At 41.3% G+C, this 6,987-nt stretch overlaps 1 non-coding gene across 1 annotated transcript; it reads right to left on the bottom strand.

Annotated features, from left to right (window-relative positions):
- Window positions 1–5,020: 5,020 nt before the first annotated feature.
- Window positions 5,021–5,127, bottom strand: LOC136123030 (U6 spliceosomal RNA). Its single transcript, XR_010655907.1, has one exon. It is a non-coding gene; the product is annotated as a U6 spliceosomal RNA (small nuclear RNA).
- Window positions 5,128–6,987: the final 1,860 nt, after the last annotated feature.

The following is a 6,987-nucleotide window of genomic DNA, read 5'->3' as shown; positions in this document are numbered from 1 at the left end:
AGACTGTCATACAGAGTGAAGTATGTCAGAAAGAGAAAAACAAATACCATATGCTAACACATATATATGAAATTCTCCCCCCCCAAAAAAAGGTTCTGAACAACCTTAGGGGCAGGACAGGTTAAAGACAGAGGTAGAGAATGGACTTGAGGACACGGGGAGGGGAAAGTGTAAGCTGGGATGAAGTGAGAGAGTTGCATGTACATATATACACTATCAAATATAAAATAGATAGCTAGTGGGAAGCAGCTGCATAGCACAGGGAGAGCAGCTTTGTGACCACCTAGAAGGGTAGATAGGGAGGGTGGGAGGGAGATGCAAGAAGGAAGAGATATGGGGATATATGTATACATATAGCTGATTCACTTTGTTATACAGCAGAAACTAACACAATATTGTAAAGCAATTATACTCCAGTAAAGATGTTAAAAAAATGTGTCTATCCGTCCACAAGTGGATGACACTTCTGTTGTCTAGAGGGATTTTCTCTCTAACGTTTTCAGAATTACATAACTTAAAAATTCATTTTAAACCCGTAATGTGGTAGCAGTATTGTGACTGTAGAATGTAACTTCATTATGGACATTTCCTTTGAAGGTTAAATACAGTTGTGTGTGTGTGTGTGTGTGTGTGTGTGTGTGTTTACACAGGATCACCCAAAGTAAGCTAATGTGTAGTTTTATCATTACTCATGGGCTTGTAAGGTTTTAAACCTATTCTGTACAAACTGCAATACATCCCTCATAGACTCAGAGAAGCTGTGCACAGGGGTCTGGTCAGCACTTTTACAGGTGAGCACAGTGGGGCTCAGCGTGGTTTAGTAGCTTGACCACAGTCACATGATCAGAAAGACAGAATGGGCTTCCCCACCTGGGTCTTGCAACATAGCACTGGGTTTACTGCCCTTCCTCACAACGTTTTCCTCCCCAGGCCAAAGCAATTCCCTATATCCAAGCATATTTTCAATTTGTCTCTTCCCCCTTCACCTCCATATTGAAAGCATCAGCTACACCTGAAGACTCCATGGCCACAACATATGTGACAGATCCCTCTTGAAGTGTCCTAGTTGAAGGCATCTTCACATCCTGATGCACTCTTGCAAGTGATTTTTGACTGGGTATCCTGCTTTCTTCTATTCTCTGCTCCTTTAAACCTTTCTCCACAGGCAGGCTGAGTATTCTCTTCTCCTTCACACCTTTCTCCACAGGCAGCCAGGTGATTTTTAAAATAGTCTTGAAGCCTTCCAAAAGCTTGTCTTCTCACCTACTATAAAATCCCCATGTGTGGAATATTGCAGACCCTCCATGGGTTAGCCTGCCTGGCTCTCAGACCTCTGTCCTCCACCCTCTCCCTTCCCTTCTTCACTTCTAACAGTGGGGCTTCTTTGTGCTCTTCAAGCAAGTAGAGATGCTTCCCTCCCTCAGGGTTTTTGTACCGGCTCTTACATCTTTCTGGAATGCTCTCTCTAATTCCATAGAATTTCATATAGTGAGATTAAATTTTTAGATTGGCTCTAGCTTAATATTACCTCTTTCCGACAGCCCAATATAAAACAGCTTCTCAGACACTTTCTATCACATCATTCTACTGTGATTCTCAAGATAGCTATTTTATAAGCTATCCTTATCACACATACATTCCTTTATTTTAAACGTCTATTTTCTGTTGATCTTCATATCAGCATGTATAGTAGTGAGCAAGGCTTTGCTTATCTTATTCACCTCTGCTTTCTCAGTGCCTAGCAATATTTATGAATGAACACAGGGGTGATGCTAGGTCTAATTTTTCCTGTTTCATGCATCATGCTTTCTCATTATAATCCAGCTTACTGAAATGACAGGCGTTCACCCCGTGGCGACGAATGCAGACTCTAAAGGCAGATATACACGGCTCAAATCCAAGCTTGACTAGTCACTAGCAGGGGAACTTTAGACAAGTGAGTTTCTCAGAATCTCAGTGTCCTCCTCTGTAAAATAGAGCTAATAATAGTATCCACCTCATGGAGTTGTTGAGACAGACGTGTAAACATGGCAACAATGATAAAGTACAGAGAACCCTGCCAGCCACATAGTAAACCCTTATGTGTCAGCTGTTCTTACTGTAGAATGTGTATATATAATCTAGGTCATATAGTTTTGTTATATATAAAAAACAGGACATTTATATTCTTTTATTACTTATATATATCTACATTATAGATGTAATGTTAGCTATTTTTCTTATTCTATTATTTGATAGAGTAGCAAATAGAAAGTGTTACAAGATTTGTGAAATACCATAAAATAGATGCCAGCCAGCCACTCTTTTCTTAGCTGGCTCTGTTACAAGATCCAGATAGGTGCCTCCTGGTAGCCAGCCTTCCTTCCTTCCTTCCTTCCTTCCTCCCTCCCTTCCTTCCTCCCTCCCTCCTCACCCTCCCTCTGCCTCTCTATTTCAAATAGCTTTTATTTATTTATTGTGAGAACACTCAACATGAGGTCTACCCTCTTAACATTTATTGAAGTGCACAACACAGCACTGTTAACTATAGGCACGATGTTGTACAGCAGATGTCTAGAACTTAAAACTCTGTGTAACGGTTTTGATGAAGTTAACACCTCCGGTAGAACGTGCAGTTAGACAAACTTCCTAAAGGTGAGAGCAGAGGTCTAAGGTTTGGAAAAGGCTCCAGGGTCCTTGCAGACACCCTGTATTATTTGAAGGGGTGAGAAAAGTTATCCCATGGGTCTGCTTTCGTACCTTAAAATTCCTTTTCATTATTATTGCTGGGAAGGGGTGTGTCATGGTATTTCGGGAAGCTTCCCTAATGCAAATGATATCTGGGAGGCGGGAGCTTTCTGTTATTCATCAAAACCTCAGGCAAAATGAGAGCACTGGTGCATTAATAGGATGCAAGGAAGTGGAACTGGGGGTGGACGTGAGATAGCGGCGGGTAGCAGGAAGAAAAAGGCTTGGGTTTGGGCGCGTCCCAGAACGCCTTGATCAGGGAGGGGCACAGCCAGGAAAAGCCAGAGCTGAACCCTCTCTAAATCACAGGGCGAAGCAGTTCCCTCTTGGCCCGGTCAAAGGTTTGAACACCTAGAAAAACGTCATTTATAAAGTTTAAATAACATGTAGATTCCACAGTACATATCAGGTTCTCTGTATTTATTAGAGATCAGAGGAGTAATAAAATGGATGAAAGGAGGCCAGGAATATTGTCAAGGGTTCAGATAGTGACTCTTTGCAATTAAATGTGAAGTACTTAGTATGCACCACTAGAGAGCGGTATTACCCCACAAAATGTTTACACCAAAAGGTTCCATCTTGTAAGCTAAGTGGACCGCCTACTACCACGCGTGTTTCCCGTTTGTAGCAGTGATTGGAATTATGCCTATAAGGAGCAATTATTCTTTATTTGCGCTTTTTTCCATAAATGAAAAATACACCTTTTTTTGGGTTGTTGTTGCTAATAGTGGCTGCTTTAGGTATACTTCAGTTGTTGTCTGGGATTATTAGATGGGGGCCTAAATGTTGTATTGTCCGTGACTCTATGCATTTTATGATTCAAAATTATCAGCGAAAAAAACAACAACAACTAAGCAACATGTGAACTGATGTCTAAAACCCTCACGGCCAGAATATATCAACTGCTGCAAAATTGCAGGACAAAATAACATAAAACTGTTCAGTTCATAATTTACTCTTTTTGATTTGCAGTCTATGACTTTTCCTAATAGCATAAAACAAAATGGTTACAAAATATCGTTCATATGGTTTACACATTTTATGACCATTTGTGTATAAAACAGCCCTCTGTAAGTGCATTTAGTGGTTGAAGAGTTTGCCAAGGTGATTATCAAATAAGATAGTGTATGTAAACTATCTAGCTCAAGTTGTACACATAGCAGGGATCATAAAAAATGGAGGCTGCTGCTCCATTTATTAAGAGAAATAATAGATTAGGGAATAGGTACAACAGTCCTTTAATAGGTACAACAGGATCAGCCAAACAGTGAAATATCAGACCGATGCTTTAGTGGAAACCACTATATCAGGGCAGGAAAAACAACAAAACATTCTATCTTCAAGAGACACTCCAGACCACAGTGTTCAGCAATGAACCGTGAACATCTCTCGAGAATAGCAAATCCATATTTTTCTATTTTGCTCGATTTGGATTAAATCTCCAGGGAAAACTTAAAAGAACACTTCTGGGGGCAGTTTTTGCTGGCATCTGCTGAGTGTCTGGTTTCTTGGACAGCTTCAGAGCAATAGAATATTTGGTAGCCATAATGACATTGCAGCTTCAAGACACTATTGGACTGTATAGAGCATAACATGCAAAGATGAGTGGCCTTAATGGCTGGGATCATCCAATTTTCACTGTCTTCTCTTGTTTTAGACTTCTTCCTCCTCCTAGTAGGTATAGATGGGGTGAATTCCTTAAGTAAGGTCGCTTGTTTGGACCGATTTAGACTCTAGCCATTCTTCAAGCTTTTTCCTCCCTCCCTCCCTCTCTTCTTTCCTTCCTTCCTTCACCTCCCCCTCTCCCTTCCTTTTTTCTTTCTGGGCATCATAATGCCTTGTTTCTTATTGTATTCTCTTCATTTTAGATCCAACCATTAGAAGCAAATACTTTGTTTAACCTATTTCCTGTTATGGAATGAATTGTATCCCCTCTTTCCATATATATGTTGAGGTCCTCATCCCCAGGAGCTCAGAATGTAACTCTATTTGGAGACAGGTCTTTAAAGAGGTATTTAAGGTTATATGAGGTCATCAAGGTGGCCCTAATCTAATGACTGATGTCCTTATAAAAAGACATTAGGACACAGACACACAGAGGGGAGACCCTGTGAAGACACGGAGAAGATGGCTGTCTATAAGCCAAGGAGAGGCCTCAGAAAAAAAAACCAAACCTGCTGACATCTTGATCTTGGACTTCCAGCCTCCAGAACTGTGGAACAATAATCTTCTGTGGTTTAAGTGGCCCAGTCTGTGGTACTTTGTTACAGCCACCCTCCCCTTAGAATATACATAAATAACGGAACACTTCAAGAATTTGTGCCTCATCCCTGCTCAGGAGCCGTGCTGATCTTCTCCATATTAGTCTAATTTTAGTATATGTACTCCTGAAGATAGCACTCCCTGTAGATTCCTTAACCCCCAAATTTACCAAAGTTTTTTTTTTTAAACTGGGCTTTGCTGGAGTTAGGGTCTCACCCCTGCCGTGGCCACATCCCACCCGTTGCTGCCCACTTAGCAGCTGCATGAGTGCGAGCCAACACAGAATCACAGTATTTCTGAGCAGTTTCAGGGCCCCTCTACTAGGTACAGCACGTTGATTCACTTTCAAATTTAACATCACCACATGTGCAAAAGCATCATCAAGAAACGGAACAAACTTAAAAATGTGCGTGTGGGTGGGAAGGAATCGGGACCGTGACTAAAGGGAAAATATTGGTCAAAAACTTTCTCTTACTGTTGTGCTGGCAAAATGTTTCTCCCTCAGTAGAATGACCACATGTCTATAGAGCTCATTAAAATTCCCCTGTTTGGGTGAAAATACTGAAATAAAATACTGCAGATGGCAGCATGACATTACACATGATGATTTTGGAGCAAAGCCATTGCATCATTGTCCCACTTTCCTTTTTTTTTTTCCTAGTGGGTAAGTTACTGGAACCTTTTAAAAAATGATTATTTATGGTGAAAACTTGGATAGGCAATTATGCCTGTTTTTCAAGTTCACTTCCATGGCCTGTACGACAAAGTACCAATCAGCAACATCCCCTTGAAAAGACTCTAGGCAAATACATTGTTATTCTAGCTACCCACCAGGAGAATTCCAAATTTAGATTTCAACCTATTTTGAAATTCAACCTCAGAGATGTGCCCAACCTTCTTTGAAGTTCCTAAAGATAAGTTTACCAAATGTTAACAAAGAAATAATTGTTCTCAGAACTTATGGCAACAAAGTGATGAGACTGAGAGCTGCCTTTTAGACTGATGCACACTTGCTACTCTGTAAGGGACATACAGACACAGTTCAATGTTCCCCGATTCAATTTTTTTTTTTTTTTTTGCGGTACGCGGGCCTCCCACTGTTGTGGCCCCTCCCGCTGTGGAGCACGGGCTCCGGACGCGCAGGCCCAGTGGCCATTGCTCACGGGCCTAGACGCTCCGCGACATGTGGGATCCTCCCGGACCAGGGCACGAACCCATGTCCCCTGCATCGGCAGGCGGACTGTCAACCACTGTGCCACCAGAGAAGCCCCCCCACGCCATTCATTTTTAACCAGAAAAAATCATTGCTTTGGGAACTCCAATAATGACTGTTTTCAGAAAAATCTCTAAATACCATGTCAGCAAATTTTTTCTCTTCAGGTTCAGGCAGTAAATATTTTCAGGTTTTGGGCCACATGACCTCTATCATAACTCTGCCTTATACCCGAAAGCAGCCATGGACAATATGTACACCAACTGGTGTGGCCGTGTTCTAATAAAACTTTATTTATAAAAGCAGGTGGACAGATTTGGCTGTATATAGTTTGCCAATGTCTGCTCTAAACCTGGGCTTGCTAGCTCTCTGTGGAAGACACCCTGTATTAAGTTTGAACTCTTCTATGGACATTTTGCTCTCTCTCATCTTTTTCTTTTGTTTGTTTCCCACACTTACATGCTGCTACAATTCATATATATTTCAAGCATGACCTTGTGTCATTTTTTTTGAGCTAAAATGTTGAGCTTGAGACACTTTTAATCATAGTGTTGGCCTGGGCTTATTACATTTTTTCTTATTTCTTCCCATGGGGCCCATCTGGCTTGGGTTCAACCTTAGGAATAAGGGTTTGGATTTGTGTCTGCGCTTGTTTCAAAACTGGCCCAGTAAGTATGAAGGTAATGGAACAAATGCTCTTCAGGTACCTTGGAGGTAAAGCATGTGTCTAGTAGGCAAACAACCAGCTTAGGGAGTTATTTACATTGGTAGTTATATTAGAGGTC

The sequence above is a fragment of the Phocoena phocoena genome, chromosome 4 (genome assembly GCF_963924675.1).
Source record: "Phocoena phocoena chromosome 4, mPhoPho1.1, whole genome shotgun sequence".
Taxonomy (NCBI): domain Eukaryota; kingdom Metazoa; phylum Chordata; class Mammalia; order Artiodactyla; family Phocoenidae; genus Phocoena; species Phocoena phocoena.
This window is presented reverse-complemented; position numbering and strand designations above follow the sequence as displayed.